We start from the raw sequence: 17,285 nt of genomic DNA on the forward strand, positions 1-17,285 counted from the left end.
ATTCTGATGAAAAATCCAACGGAATTCTAAGAAGAATTTCAAGAGAATCCCAAGCAAATTCCAAGAGATTTTCTTGAGGGCAGTTTGAGAAAAATTCCACGGAAATTCTGAGGATAATTCTCATGGAATTCTGAGGTTACATCCAAAGAAATTCTGATAGATTAATATTCAAAATGACAAACCAAAAGATTGCCGAGGAATTTTCTTATCGGATTGTTAAGAATATGTTGGAGAGCAATGGAAGCATTTTTTGTAAATTATCAAGAATACGAAGATACATGTAGGGTAAATGTCTAGAATTTTCTGGAGGGAATTCCTTACGAGTGTTGCACAACATTTCAAGACTGTCATGGAGAAAATTTCTAGAGATCATTGGGCAGAATTATACGATTGTTGAGGAGAATCCGGAAATTAAAAGTAATTCTGAAGATATTTCAGGAAGGAGCCCAAGGAAATCCATTATAAATTTGCAAAGCTATAATGAAATAAGGTTCAAAGAAATAATTTAGAAGCATCAAAAATTTAAAAAATGTTCAAGATTTCGTACACAGAAATTCAAGATCCAGGATTTGCAAAAAAATCACAAGATTCTGAGTCTGCATTGAGAACCAATTTTAAGATGCAGGTTTTGGAAAACAGATCAAGATTATGGAACTAGAAATTTAAGAAAAGTGCAACAGTAAGGAATGTTAGATCTCAAATTTGTAAAAATCCTTTATGGACGTACGTTCAATATCCCAGAAATGGATGTGACGTGAAAAGTTTTCAACGTTCAAAACTGAATACAACTATTCAAAATTTCACGCTCTGAGACATTGATATTTTTTATTGGACTCCGAATTAATTGTTGGTATCCTGTACTGCAGAAAAGAAAAATATCCACCCTTAAAGAAATATTCAAGATTCTACTAAGAGAAATATTTGATATATTAAACTTAGAAGAGAAGTTAGCAGAAGGCACAAACAAATATATGAAGGTTCAAATCAGAGACTTACTCATCTAAAAAAACTTTGTAGAAACTTTACATATGTTCCAAGAACAAAGTTCAAAAAACATCAGAGGAGTTGTAAGTCTCATGAACGTCAGGAAGATTGCACGAATTTCAATGAAGCTGCAAGAATTTTGGGAAAATTTCAAAACCTTATGTTAGTTCAACTGCGAGAACCTTCATGATGTTTCATGGAAATTTCAAGAAGTTCAAGGGAATTTTGAAAGCTGATGCGGAGTTTCGAGATCTTCAAAGGCTACTGGGAAGTTTTAAGATATTTTAGGTAACGTTCCGTTAGCTTCAGATCAGTTCCGATGACTTCGATAAAAATTTACAACTTCAGTGACGAATATGATCAAAGAGCTTCAGGGCATATGAATTATCTTCACAAAAGTTGCCAACAATTCAGTTGGGTTAAATGATCTTAAGGGAACCTAAGTGCACTTTAGAACTGTTTTGCAAACTTCAGAGCAGTCCAATGATTTTTTTTTTGCTTTATTATAAAGATTTTCAGCCTTGGGTTGGTTCGTCTCTTCAATGCAATGGATATCAGCAAAATTTCGAGATTTTCAGGTAAATATCGAGAACCTTAAGGCAGTTTAATTAATTCATGAAAATAGGGAGAACCTTGAATATTTCAAGGAGTTAAGGATCGTCCAGTGAACATCAGTGCAGTTTTGAGAACTTTTGGAAAGCATTACAAATCTTTCAAGATATTCACGGAAATGCAGACAATTTCGGGAATTTTTTAGATCTTTAGGATAGTTTAATCATTTTCAGGGCAATTTCAGGAACATCAGTAGTGAAAATTCCAGGACAGTTCCACGAACCTGAGGAAAGATAACACCAAAATTGATTCCAGGAATTAAAGGAAACACCAAGGATGAACAGGCTGCGGGATAGTAAAGAAAGTTCCGAGAACTTCTATAAAAATTCGAGCACTTCAGGGAAGCTTCGAAAAATTCAGCTTTTGCAAAATTGCAGAAACCCTTAAAAAGCACTAAGAACTTCAGAGAAGTCCAGGGAACATGAGGAAAAGTGTGGAGACATTAAAGAAGCTATGTCCAGAGATCTTCAGAGATGCTCAGAGATCGCAAGAGCAATCCCAATAACTTTAGGATATTCCAGGCTTTCGGGGAACTTCAATGATTTGTAAATATTAGTTTTGTATATGGTTAGCTCCGTAAACTTCAGTAAAGTTCTGCAAAGTTGAGATCCGGGAATTTCAGGGAAGTTAAGAGAACTTTTGAAAAGATTAGAAAGCTTTGGACATAGTTTGGAAACTTTCCAGAAGTCCAGTCAGTTTCAGGGAAATTTAAAGATTTTAAGGACGGTTTCATTTATTTACAAGCAGTACCAAGCGCTTGAGAAGAATTGCGAGAGAATCACTAAAGTATAACTTAAAAACACAGTGCTGATTTTTTATATGTTGTGTTTAAAAGCCTAAACTTCCAAGGAAAAATATAAAAACATATTGCGCCCTCTGTCTACAAACCATGAAAACCATTAAAAAACAATCTTTGAAATCGGCTCTGTGGTTCAAAAGTAATATATGTTTGAAAAATTCGATTTTTTGACCACTCTAACATGGAAATGGTTATCTTAATGACAAAAAAAAAATACTGGTCTAATATTTTGCGATAAGAAAAAAAAAAACTCCAATTTTAACGAAATACTGAGAACTACTATATCGTTTTGCTATGAAATGGCTGTAAATGCGAGATCTTGAAAATCTTTCCAAGGCTAAGTTCTTAAAATATTGTCTACGCTCATGATCTTTAAATTAATCTGAGTACCCAAATTTAGAAAAATATCCAAGCTTGTGATCTTAAAATCCAGATAAATTTTGGTATCCAATTTAATATGTTTTAGAAAGATATCTAAAAAAAAATAGAGTCCCTGAATGTTTCCAAGTCCAAAAATGTTCATTATATGCATTATATTTTTTTTTTTAACTGATCGGACTGAAATCTTTACAAAACTAAAATGAGGGATAATGTTATGTTTTCATTATCCCTTCTCAGACAGAGGTCTTGAAGAATTCTCAAAGTTACATGTTCCAAAAAAATATTAAGTTCTATATTCAACTTTTCAAAATTCGGCCCTTTAACCTATTCAGCCTAATGATTCATTCGTCTGAAAGGCCCTACACATATTCATCTCTGAGATCAATATTTACTATTATGATAACAGATTGATAAAGAGCTAGGAGATTTATTTAAAAATCTTGGTCTTGAAACATAATTAAAACAAGGGAAACATTTAACGATCTGTAATTAAGAAACTTCTCCAGAATCTGGAAGTTCTTAAGATTTTGAACAACTCAGGCTATAATGTTGAATAGATGAATGACATCGCTGCATGACGAAACCCGAGCAAAGTCGGATATCAAAATACTATCAAAATGATATCTAATTATGTTTTTGAAATCACGTTTATAACATATTTTGCTTTGCTATTTTTTATTTAGGTTGAATTCATATTTTGATATTATTTTTATATCTCTAAAAAATATAATTTAAAACAAAATTTTATATTTTATAAAATGGGCATCCACATTTATCACGGAAAACTGATCTTTTTTTTTCTTAACGGGCAATCAGGATGCTTGCTGTTTTGAACATCACAAAGACAATTATGATATTAATATACCTGCGAATTGAATTTACAAATCGATATAACTGTTAGAAATCGATATAACTGATAACTGTTAACTAGACCACACGGTAGGCAAAATATGTTATCACGAACGCCTATATCAAAATATCAAATTTAGTTTTCATTTTGTTTTCATTCTGTTCGGGAAGAGCCTCAACGAAAAAATCAAGTAAGCCGACAGAAATTAGGCTTGGTCCATTGAAGGTGCTCAGAAGGATTGTATGAATGATTTATGAATTCGTAATCTCCAATGTCAGCTGATGTCGCAAGAAATAATAAAAGTTATGTTTCTAACAATGGCATTCCATATTTACGGAACCAAATTATAATTTATCTGGAATTAAATCACGAATCAAAACATGCAGCTTGATTGCGTATATATTGAAACTTATCATCATTTAAGCAGCATAACTAGGGGAATTTACGTATTCTCGGCAACCTAAGCAGCGACCTTCTTTCTATAGCCTTTTTCTCTAAGGAACGCACACATATGCAGTATTGGTTTGTTTACAATCTTTTGCTGCCAGCTGCTCTAACAATTTCAGTCGAAAGAATTGTCAAAAACTGTTTTGAAACGCTTTTACAAAGCTCCAATCTTCTCTAGTGAGAGTGAGTATTGTCGGCAACGAGTTTTTCTTCGGCAACCGTTCCATTTGAACTGCATGTAAATCTGCTGTTCTATTATCGGCAACTCGAAATCAGCTACAATTTGTAGTGCGTTTGTTTCATTTCAAGAAAACCTTGCTAGATTGCTTTTTCTCAGTGGTAAAAATATAGTCAAATTGAAGCTGAAAGCATAAAGAATCGTTTGCATGCATTCAGCGAAGTGTTTTCGTAAGAAAATCCAGTGAAAATAGTGTTTCAATTTGGGTTGCCGAAAATAGTCTGGCATGCCGAAGCCGTCATTTCCCCTATATTCTATATTATTTCGATCAAACTTTCAGAATCAGATAAGCCCTTCAGGAATTTGCTTCCGTTAATCATAATCCCGTTTCAGCCTGTTCTAGCGATAACAATAATCGACCAGCACGTGACAACAGCACTGCACCTACGAACGACGATAATTCTAGTCGGATCGACATCATTGAATAAAAAGCGAACCGGCATACTGATGCCGGATGACGCTTGCCAAAAACAGCGACATCAAGTTCCGCACGGTCACGGTCGGAATAATTGATGAACAATAAATCAAAATTTGTCAAATAGCGGGAACTCGCGCCTGTTGTTGCGTATGTGTGCATATGACGAGCAGTGATACCCTGCGGGGGTGTGAATTTCTAAAATCACTTTTCAATTATGTTCAGTCAGCCGAGGACCGAAGCCCGGAGTCAATCGGTTAAGGTTGCTCGTGTTCACAAGGGGGATTGATGCGACGACAGAGTGTGAAAACAAACGGATGATTCATATCCTGAGTGGTGCGTTTCCGGGATGATTCCGGCAATGCACGTATGACCGTTATAATAATACTCGCATTGTTGACGTTTGTATCGGTACGTGTCGTTCGTTTTCAGAGGAAGCTGATTTTCTAACAACGGAAGTTCCTATCGTCGACTGGTTGATTTGTCGGTTGTACAATTGTGCTTACTGATACTATTCCCAGAAAATTAATCTTCCGCATGAAGTTTGAAAAATTTCCTAATAGAAAAGTTGCTGATTCGCAAGCTTCAATAATCGAACTACCCGACGCCGACAACAATGATCCACCCCGGTCAAAAATGGTCACCATAATTGATTCATGGTCAGATCTCTCGAATTCCATTCGAACAAATTCGTCGACAGCCAACAACAATAATCAGCGCATAATTGCATCGGAATGCAATTTCCGGACATGGCTGCAGCTGATGCCACATCGACGAGCCCGTTCCAACCAATTCCATGATCATCATACTTCCGGTTCAATCAACCCATTTTCGGGTCCTGATGCTGCACCCAACATTGATGCGACCCATTGAGAAAGAAAAAGGATACCGTCAACGATGCCAACGACAATGCCGTCAATAAACGTGATAATAGCGGTCCACAAAAATTACATGAATGCCGGCGGTGGGTCTGCCTCCGGAGTCGTGCCGCGAGCCGTGAATGGGATCACTCGCAAAAAAAATGGACTATAAAATAAATATTTTTATTTGTCCTTCCCGATCCCACGCATCATAGCGACTCACGCACACACAAAGAGATGATGCTTCAGCATTGTCAATTTCCTGAATTCGGCAATTCCGATGGCTGGGGAGTTTGAGCGTTCATCGATATGACCAGAAGTGGGTGTCGTATAACGTTTACATTCAGGCACTGCCATATGGAGGAGGTGGTTGGAAATAAATATAAAAAGGATTTTCCGGTGGAAAATCCGAGGATTCACACTTTATCCGCGATGCTGTTGTTGTTTTTTATTGGTCAATGGAAGTGCGTCAATGTATTCCGATGGAGAAGTGTATTGTAGTTGGCGGGGAAGTAAGGTATCAAATTGTGGGTATTTTTTTTCTCTCAAACGAGCAACTGCGATAATAAATAAAGCTGTTCGAAATGACTTTTGCTTTGATCAGATTTCATTTACAGAGGGAACTCAAATCGTTTAAGTTATGAATGGGGTTTGAAATAGTACTTGTCGTGGATGTTTCCATCCACAGGTAGGTAATGTGAGATTTTCTTATAATTTTGTTTAAACTATATACAAAGCTGTAATGAGCCACTGCTTGAAACGATTTGGTAATGAAACCGTAGATTGCCTTTCCAACAAATATTATGAAATTAAAGCTAATGTGAAGATTTAACACTAAAATTGAAAGCGATTTTAGTAAAGCAAATACTGGATAAAATGGTTTTCGTTAAATTCAAGTCGAAACAAGACATAAAGAACGGATCCCATTTTCAATGATTTTTGCTCAAGTAGACTAAGCCTGGAAAATGCAAAATGTTCAACTCGAAAGAAATTCACTTATGCCTGTTTCGCTATTGTGCATATTGAATTACCTCCTGTGCTATGCTCTATCAGGACATTCAAATAAGGAAGAAAATTCATATATCTTATTATGTAATAAGGAATACAATTATTCTACTAAAATGCTCATCAAACAAATTAAAAGAAAATACATGTTTACGGAAAAAAAATTCAGATGAACATCAAATTGATGTTTTGAAACATTTGTTAATGCCCGGAACCTTGCTCAATCCCTGAAGGGATTGACCAACGCTCTTGGCTGCCGTCGAGGGTGGTCAACAAAGCCTTTTTGATCCCGCGTCTCAGAGCGTTTAGATGGGGGAGCTTTCAGTGTAGAAACCTAAAGATGTAGGTTCGTTATTTAAAAAAATATTTAAGATTTATCTAAACAAGATAAACAACTTGTGGTCACAAGCCCTAGTGAACACTTGACCTGAGCACCTGCGGCCGTCCACTAGAAGGCTTACAACGGTTAGTATGGTTGGCGGGCTGAAATGCAACCAAACAACCAAACAGTGGAGAATGGCCGACTTGTGAAGGAGCGAGCCGACAATCGCTGACCAGTTGTCGACAAAAGATGGAGGTCGGATGCCGAAATGCGTGTCAAACGATTAATGACCATAACAAGTGGCTGGGTGGACGCACGATGTCACTTTTTGAATCGGTGAGATCCTACACAATTCAAAGCACTCAGAATCATTTCCCACGAGAAAGGTGCACAATTTGAAGGCCTAAAATGGATCTTCACTGAGACTCGTTTCACATCCCACTAATCTCCAACTGACTGCCGATCGTTTCTCCGAGCAGCTAATAGGAGGGTAGAGCTATTCCGGCAAAAGCACTCATCCCCGTCTTTTCGAGCAGAAACATATCATACTTGTCAACTCTCCACAACTCAATATTCTATAACTCGATAGATTATGCGGTCCCTTCATTTTCACATGAATCTTACTCTCCATAAGTCGATATTTGTTCAAGTCGATTATTCCTTTGGTTGGACGAACTATGTAGTGTTATTTTGATTCTTTAACTCGATATGTCAAAGGAACTTTAAAAACATGATAACTGGTGGTCATATTGAGGACTCAGGACCCATCGACCACATCAGAACATGTTCCTGGGGTTTCGGGGAAATGGTCCGTAGCTTTAAATTATACCTATCATGTGATATATCAACAGGTTATATTGCATTCTCAGGGCGGGTGCTGAGTTTTTAGGCCAAATGTGATTAGTTCAAACAATAATAAAGTCGAATGATCTTAGGTCAAACGGTCATTATGACGAATGGTCATTAGACCGAACTCCGGGATATTATTTTTTATCACTAGCAAAGAAAATTTGCTTATTTGATAAAGATAAATCATAGTAGAATAAATAAGGCTGATCAATATTTGAATCATATTGCTAACAATTGTTCCATCTGATGTCTGGAAGAAGGAGAAGAAGAACATACTACTATAGAAATTCAGGGTGTCTACCTCTTGAAAAAAAAAACATGGAAAACCAGAAATCCTCAGAGAATTTTAGATTACTTGCAAAAACTTGAAATTCTCAGGGAATTTCATCATTATTCAGGAAATTTTCTAATTCTCTTAGCAAGAATTTTAATTTTCCTCGTTATTTTCTTTCACTCATTGAAGTTGATAAATCTAGAGCGAAATTTATCCTGGGTGTTGACCAGGTAATAAGTTCAAGCAGTATCCGGGATGTTACAATGATTGACATTGATGTGTGAAAGAAACTGCTTCGATATAAATCTACAAAATAAGGCTTGCTTAATCAAATAAAGTTTTCAGCAAGTTCCGTGATCAGATTTATACCTCGATTTACTCCATTATAGGAAAGAGGTCTTTGTCATGGAAATTTTCTCACCCTTAGAAGATCTAAGGCTCAGTTCCCCTACATATTGCATATGAAACCCTTGTCTTTAAATCCATTATAATTTTATTTTTCTTTGAGCATGTTGAGCCCCAGCTTCGCAAGATCATTTTTCCGGATTATACGATAACTAAATGCTAATTCGCGGCCGAATTTCTCCGGAGGGAAACCGTACAAGCAGCGCTTTCATCTCACAAATTCTGTAAGTTAATTCTATCTCAACAGCAATAGGAACAACATCACAATATTAAAATTTGACTGAGAAGCTTATTTCTCGAGCTAACCAGGTTTACAAAATGCATTAATTACGTGACTTCCCTAATGACTGTTGCTGAGATGCGCTTTAATTAAAGGTTGTTTAAAAGGCCAAAACAGAGTGTCACCTTCGTGGGACCGGATGAAGGACAGCAGGCGCTTCTGGAGGCATTCTTCTTTATATATTTAGCCGTTGATGGTGCCGGCCGTTACGTACGGCTTGCTGAATTTTCCGCACCCACAGATCGCCTGCCACACTAAGTACTTCTTGGCAAATTTGTCGACCTTCTTCTTCGAAACATCCAGGCGGGACTTGTCAACGAAAAACTCCAAGCCGGGGATCTGCTTGGCATCCGCTTTAATGTACGTCTCGTCGTCCATTACGATGATGATATATGATGATAGTGGTTTACCACCCATTGTAGCACGGAAACTAAGTCCGACAGCAGTGGGCTCTCTTCTCTGTTTGTCTTGATAAAGCTTAATAACCTCTGATTGTCCTCAACAAGTCGCTGTATGAAGGGTCAAAAATGGATTGGGTAGATCGATAGGCAAAGTCGCCTATACGCATCTACGGAACAATAAAGAATCTCCTTCCAGCAACTTTATCAGCCAATTGGTTAAAAAGACAAGCCCCCAAACAGAAAGATGCCCCAATGAGTGGGGAGAAGAGCCCACCCTTCATCCACGAAATGTTATCAATAGTGAGTTGGCATTCCCACTCTCTCCGTCCAAATCGCTTCAATCGGGTGCCCTGTTGGATCGTCCCTTCCCTTTTATTTATGTATTTCAATGTGTATACGAGTTGATTATTATGATTATTGTCAATAATACTGACATTTCATCATCATCATCATCATCAATCCATGCATCAATTTTTATCCATGTAATAAAAAAAGTTGCATCTTTTTTTGGAGTACAATCTTTATTTATTTCGCTCATCCTGTTCCATCCTCAAACTACAACGATTAATTTAGTTGTTTGAAACTAGCAAGGCCAGTCATACTTATTAATAAGCTTCTGTGATTAAGAAATATTTCCCTGAATTTGAATGAAATACCCTGAGATTCCCTGAGATTCCAGGTCTAAAAATGAATTCCCTGATATTCCCTGATTTTCTAGGTTTGTCCAGGTAGTCGACACTCTATTATCTTAAGGAACAAAATAAGTTTTGTTTTCAGGTAATAAGCATATTTTCACAAATTTTAAATTTGAACATATTTTGTGAAATTCTGGGCATAAACATATTGATACTTGGAGACATTTTCATGAAACTGGACCGAAGACACAAATTAATCATATCTTGCGGCCATTTTCCACAGAGATGGTGCTGTTCCGCTGTTAGAAAGTGACAAAAATCCCCATACAGAAATTGAGACAAGTGGGAATAATTAACTTTCAGTGCACATTCAGGTCAAAAAAGTGAACGACAACCTAAATAAATTAGTCAGGGACTTTGTCGTCAAGTTTTTCCCGGAAACTATTGATAAACAAGCTACAATCAAATAAAAATGATTTTACCCCATACAGTTTTACCTGCTTTACTTCCAGTCCCCAAAAGCCAAAAAAAAAATCAAATTTGAGAGAGAAAATTTGCTCGCTCTAGTTCAAGTTATTTTGATAACACTCTATTTGTGATTTCCCTCTCACATACTACAAAATAGAGTGCCTGTTACTGCAAAACATGTCTGGTACCTCTATATATTCATTTTGATTAACATCCTAAGTCCCTCCCTTTTTACATATTCTGCACAAAAGATACTTTCTGCCCCGCGAAATTGGCGGGAAATTCAGTGAGGGGTGAGAAATTTTGTGTGCAGAATGTATAAAAAAGTAGGGGCTTCAGATGTTAATCTAACTGCACATATAGAAGTACCATACATGTTTTCCACTGCACTTTCCTCTGTGAACAATTAACAACAGCAGTGACATTTGATGGAAAATGAATGCAAAAGCTTGACAAAATGATTAATTGATTATGTCGGATATTGAACATTTTCCTAAGTATTGTCGAAGATCACAAATTTTTAGAAACATTAATATTAAGGACCTTGCTGAATTTTCATCGCTCACGGGATTTGATGATAATTTCTAAGGAACTCATTCCAAGGGAATTCTGGGAAGAACTCTGATGGAAACATCAAGTGCAATCTGCATTCAAGGTAGTTCTGAGGAATTCCAGATTCTATACTTAAGCTGAATACAAAGGTTGTTCTGAGTAGAATTCCAAGTAAACCCTGAATAGGATTCGAAGGAAATTTTAATGAAAATTCATAAAAATTTCTTTAGTTAATTTCTAAGCAATTCGGAAGAGGACGCCAAGGATATTCAAAGAAGAATTTCAAATGAATTCTGAGGATAATTTCAAGAAATTTAGGGGAAAAAGGATCTGGATGCACGGGAATTTTGAGGGAATACTTCGAATATAATTCCAGAAGAACTGGAACTCGGAAAAGAATTCCATGAGATTTCTGACATGAATACCAAATAATTTATTATTAGAAATCTAAGGATATTGTCACTTCACTGCAAGCAAATTTATAACTAACTTTCAATGTAATTCTGAGGAAAATTCCATGGGAATTGAATTCCGATGATGATTTCAACGAAATTTCATGGAATATTTCATGCATTATTCCGGTGATAATTTTTAGAGACCAAGGGATTACTGAGAAGCATTTCCAAAAATGTATGGGAGCCCAGAGCAGATCTAACAAGAATTCCTAGAAAAATTTCATAGGAATTTCTGGAGAATACAAAGTTAATATATCAACCGTAAAAGTCGTAAATCCTTCAGAAGATCTGGAATAACCGTTAAAGTGGTAAACAAATTAAACTGGTCCGGGAGCTGCATGAAGGTCTCATTGATGTAAAACTGAATTTAGAGAAGTGGTAGAAATATGACTCCAAAGTCATTCTCTGCAAGACCTTGAATATCCCAAAAAATGACCAAATAATTAAACTGGTCTATGAGCTCCTCGATTTTTTGAAAGTGCTTCCTTTCAGCATGAATTTGAAGTTGTAACCGGAGTAGGAACCCTGGGTGCCATGATGTGATCCTCCTGAAGATCCAGAACGACCTTAGAAGTAAGCAAATTGTCCTAGAGCTTCGCGGTTTTTTAATTACTAAGCCGCTTAAGGACGTTTTCACTGGAAAACGGACATTGATGGTCATAAGATGATCCTCCAGAAGATCCGAAGTAATCGTTGAAGACCGTGAACCATTTTGAAGAAAATAATGCATGGAGGTCATCGAACTTTTACTTGAATTGATCACTAATACGGTTATTGTGGATCTTCCGGTGGATTATCCCGTGCCACCAGGGTCCATATACTGCTACACTCGAGTACATTCGATAAAATCGTGGAGATCTTTAACAAGGTTCATCAATTGACCGCTTTGACGATTGTTCCGGATCTTCCAGGGTCCATAGTCTGGCCATAAAATCAAAATCATTCTGATAACACATCAACAAGGTTTCTAGAAAACCGCGGAGTGATATGACCTTTTTCACGAATTGACTACAAATCAAGAAATTCCGGTGGGTTATCCTCCACCAGAATTATTTCTAATCAGACGTCTCTAAGTGGATAAAAAAAAGTCTGTGGTGGTCTAGGACCAATAGATTGATGAGTTGTACGGTTGTTCCGGATGTTTCTGTGGATTATTCCGTTGCATTCATAAGTCCAAATTAATTTAGATAGCACATTAAAAAGTGTTTTCGAAAGAAGCGTGGAGCTCTAGGCCAATTATAATTATGGTTGTACCGGGTTCCTCGAAGGATCACTCCGTTGTCGCCAAGGGAAAAAAAAACATTCGAAGGAACAGCAGAGCTCTGTCATGAATTCTTCACCTTTACGGTGGTTCCGGATCTTATGGAGGACCAGTCTGCAAATTTTATCAAAAGGTATCCAACTATCTGCTCAAAAATACCAGCATGTTAGCTCTTCAATTAACCCCAAGACTGATCTCTGAAGTTGGGCCCCAATTAGCTCAAATCCCATGTGCTGCGGCGTAAACGTGTAAAGGCTACATACATTTGGCATCTTGTGGTCATCTTGAAAACCATCATTGATTCAGATTTCATATCATTACAAGGCGAGGTATGGGAGGGAATCTTAAAATACTTCTGTTTCTCAAACAAAGTTTTTAATATTTATTCGATTATTCTCCGGGTAGCAAAACTAAATATACACGCTTAGATTATTTTACAGGAGTCAGTATTTTTTTACTGGTTTTTTTAATTGCTTAAAAAGTCGGTAAATATTCAAATGACCGTTATCTGTAAGGAATCAATGAAATCAACAAATTTTATTTTCTATCATTAAATGGGGTTAACAGAACAGCCTGTACTAGTTTGGAATAAATTTTCTTATTTTTAAATTTTACACAAATTTTTAAACTTTTAACGAACAGTTGATGTATTTAGTTTCGATATTCCGTGCATTTCAGAAGACATGGTGATAGCCGAAACACGCAAACTGAAGCTCTCGTTCGCCGCCGGACCTGACGGCATTCCGTCATCAGTTCTAAAACGTTGTGTAGCCAATCTCTGCCTTCCACTTACGAGACTGTTCAATCTCTCGGCACAGCAATGTGAGTTCCCCTGCCGCTGGAAACTTTCTTATCTGTTCCCAGTCTACAAAAAAGAAGATAAACGGAATGTCGCAAATTATCGTGGAATCACCTCCCTGTGTGCCTGCTCAAAACTGTTCGAGATTATCATAAATGATGCTCTGTTCACGTGTTGCAAAAATTATATCGATACAGAACAACACGGCTTTTACCCGAAGCGCTCCGTGTCCACGAACCTGATGCAGTTTACTTCTAACTGTTTGCGATGCATGGATTCATGATGGCAAGTCGATGCTGCGTATATGGATCTAAAAGCTGCATTTGACACGGTGGACCATACTACACAGGAGTGGAGCTTTGGATCAGAAAGTGGCTCCACTTGTCATTTGCGAACACTAGCGCACCTAGCGGTAGAAGGCATCTTCTGCCTGCAGTTAAGAAAGGCAGCATCCTATGATAGTGTGAGTGCACATAGAAAGCCCGTGTGAAACGCTACCACAATACATCGCTTGTTGAGCAGAAAAACGAACCACCTTTTGATTCACCGATTTGTTTGCACTTCCCCTTCTGTTCTGTGCCATAATATCTTGCTTGCCAAGCTGGAGATACTTGGCGTCTCGTCAACGGTTGTGGATTGGTTCAGATCTTACTTGGTGAATCGCTATGTACGGATTAAGATTGGCGCGTCGGAATCGGATATTTTCTCAAACAACTCGGGAGTTCCGCAAGGCAGTAACCTAGGACCGCTACTGTTTTCGATCTTTTTAAACCACGTCGCCTTTCTGATACCATCAGGATCCCACGTTTTCTATGCAGATGATCTACAAATTTATTAAAAATCTCTCGGACTGTTGTTATCTCCAGACTATGTTAGGTATTTTTGCTGACTGGTGCTCAAGAAATTTGATGAGTCTAAGCATCGAAAAATGTATCATTAATTCCTATCACCGAAAAATCGAACCAATCATGTTTGACTATGTTCTCTACGGACGCTGTCTTGCTCGTCGAGCACATAAAGGATCTCGGCGTTACCTAGGACTGCAGACTCACTTTCAGAATCCACTACAATGACATCATCTCCAGAGCTAATCGACAATTGGGTTTTATTTTCAAAATTGCCGACGAGTTCCGTGACCCGCTATTTCTCAGGTCACTCTACTGCCCGCTTGTGCGATCCTTATTGTAGTCAAGTTTAGTTGTTTGGTGCCCTTTCCATGCTAGCTGGATCACTAGAATTGAATCCGTTCAACGCAAGTTTGTGAGATATGCTCTTCGTTTCCTCAACTGGCGTGACCGAATAAACTTGCCACCGTACAAGGAGCGTTGCCGTCTCCTGGGAATCGAACCAATAGAGGTGAGACGGACTGTCGCTCAAGCTATGTTCGCTTGAAAGCTGCTTACGGGTGACATTGACTGACCAACACTGCTGGCTCAGCTAAATATGTATGCCCCTGAGCAGCCTCTCCGTCAAAGCGACTTTCTATTTTTTGGAACACGAGCCAATTCGAGCAATCAGCCGGCAATTCAACAACTTCTTTTATATGTTCGACTTCAATGTATCAGCTGAAGCGTTTCATCATCGGTTACTTGGCCTTTTCCGTACCGTTGAATTTTTCAATATACAAATGAACAAATACAAATCAAAATCAATAGTTCCGCAATTCAAAAACCAAGTAAAACCTTACTGACTGGATAAGTGTGTACGTATTATATTTAACATAATATTCGCGGTGCAAGATCAAGTTTTAAATGCCTATTCAATACTGTTGCTTTTATATGTCGGTCCTGGATCATTGCATTATTCTGAAATTCACTATTTTGTTAAAAACACACTACATAAGTAAGGCTAACTTTGACAGAAAAAATTTTGCACTTAAGGATTTCAATTCCAATGTAGAAGATTAAAGAACATAAGTCACAATCACTCTGCAATCAACATTTTTTTAATTTGTTGCTCTCAATAATGAAAAGCTGGATAAAACTGAAATAAACTGGATGAATTCTCAAAAAAACAGGAAATTTTCAAACTTTCTCTGTTTGACTGGAATTGTCTAGAAAAACTGGAATATTGGCATCACAGCTCAAAGCGATGATGATAGATTCTCCCTCAAATTCTCCAATGTTTCCATCATAAATTCAATTCAAAATTCTCATGAATTATCCTTAGAATTCCAGTGCAATTCACATAAAAAATGTATTGAAATTATTCATGGACTAATGTTGTAGCTCTCATAAACAAAAGCCTCTCAAAATTACCTTGAGTCTCTTCTCAGCATTCATTCAAAATTACACCAACTAAATTCGACTTTATTGGTATTCTACTCGTAATTTCCTTTGAACACTCGTTAGAAATTACTTGGAACATATTCATAGATCCATATCCTCAGAATTTCCTTGGAATTTACTCCAGAATTATGTTGACCCTCTGTTCACTCTGAAATTCATTGGACACTATCCTTAGAATTCCCTATAGATTCTCCTCAAAATTCCTTTAGAGTTTTCATAAAATTATTATTTATAATTCTTAAAAGTGACAGAATCTTGAACATCCAATCCAAAACAACGTCTAATCCCGGAGGCTTAAAGATTTCCAAATGAAATGCCGTCCCCGGAAGGCGATAAGTATGTTTTTGAACCCGGATCGAAGAAACAAATTTTACCGAGAATACCACTTTTTCCGCAAAGCTTGAATCGAGTTCTATCAGTAGCGATTCCCACGCTTTTTCCGCAAACTTCCATAATATAATAGGTTTAATCAAAAATCATCTGCTCAGTAAGCAAAAACGGTCACTATTAGGCCACCGAGTTCTTTACATCCGAACCAACCGCTACGAACGACGATGGTTCAAACTCGGCAACATGAAACAACTTAAATAGAATTGATTTGATAAATCAAGTGGTCAAAAAGTGAGTTCAAAAACCACGTAGACACCTTGAGGGCGGTCCATATGGTCCAAGTTTTCAAAAATGTGTATGTACGATTGTCTACGGAGGGAGGAGGTAGGGAGAGGCAGAGTCTAATACCTAAGAACTGTCCTCGTAATTTATGAACAGCCTTTAAATAGTCGTGGTTCAACCAATTCCGACCAACCTATATTTCGTTTTAATGCGGGTTTTCGTCAATTCACTCCTCGACCATGAGCAACTCTTCCGCACACCACCGTAAACACAATCCGATCAAAGCTCCCGGAAAACGCCACATTGTTCTTAAAAACGACTTCGGTTTCCGAAATCTACATGAATAAATAAAATGGATGGAGAGGCCGCCAATTGATGTGAAAAATGTTTGGCATTTTATTTATCAAAATGATGAATACAAAGCATAGTAATCGAATATTCAGAAGCTATTTTCTGAGGAAAATCATTAAATTTTATAACAATTAGGGTTAACTACTGCATTTTTAGCCTATTAAGTACAACCCGTACTTATTATTTCTTAATCTAGCGTATACGAACTGACTTAACTGAACTAAACTGAACTAAACTGAACGCACCAAACGCATAATTGGCCTGTTAACACCGAATTCATGGATTTATTTGATGCTGTCTGCTTGATAGGCCCAAAATGGGCGCTTAGACCGAAGTAGTTCTCTACCCTATCTTATCCTTGAAGCGAAAAATATATAAAAAGGGCTTCGCGTCTTAGTCCAGATCTTAATGTATCTAAATTTCCACGAATTTAATTGATTCCTCCTTTCCGTATCATTTCAGATAAATCTACTAAACCCGGAGCGTTTAAACCAAAATGACAATAAAGTAAGTCCCAAAAATCCATGGATAAATCTTTGCAAAATGATCGATGTGAGCCATAACCTGTAATCCAATAAATTTGTCTTGTTCCTAAAACCGTATCACCATATTCTCCGGCACATCTTATTTGCAAAAGAGACCTCCGCCTTTCTCTGCCCAATCCCGTGCCCGTTCACCGCACCCCATTTATCTGGTTTTGCTTCATCCCACCCACTCGTAAATCTTCATAGATCGGGTCGTC

At 37.4% G+C, this 17,285-nt stretch overlaps 2 protein-coding genes across 3 annotated transcripts in view; one reads left to right on the plus strand and one right to left on the minus strand.

Moving 5' to 3' along the window:
* Rab3GAP1 (RAB3 GTPase activating protein subunit 1) overlaps positions 1–17,285 on the minus strand; it is a 584,432-nt gene that overhangs the window by 382,354 nt on the left and 184,793 nt on the right. The window lies entirely within an intron of this gene.
* Positions 1–17,285, plus strand: part of haf (leucine-rich repeat and fibronectin type-III domain-containing protein hattifattener) — a 507,398-nt gene that overhangs the window by 335,500 nt on the left and 154,613 nt on the right. The window contains exon 3 of the mRNA XM_065225005.1: positions 17,006–17,050. The gene's annotated coding sequence lies outside the window, so the exon portion shown is untranslated. The remainder of the gene's footprint in view (positions 1–17,005; positions 17,051–17,285) is intronic.

This window comes from Ochlerotatus camptorhynchus, unplaced genomic scaffold, assembly GCF_037179485.1.
Source record: "Ochlerotatus camptorhynchus isolate MF236.1 unplaced genomic scaffold, CSIRO-AGI_Acam_v1.1 ptg000220l, whole genome shotgun sequence".
NCBI lineage: Eukaryota > Metazoa > Arthropoda > Insecta > Diptera > Culicidae > Ochlerotatus > Ochlerotatus camptorhynchus.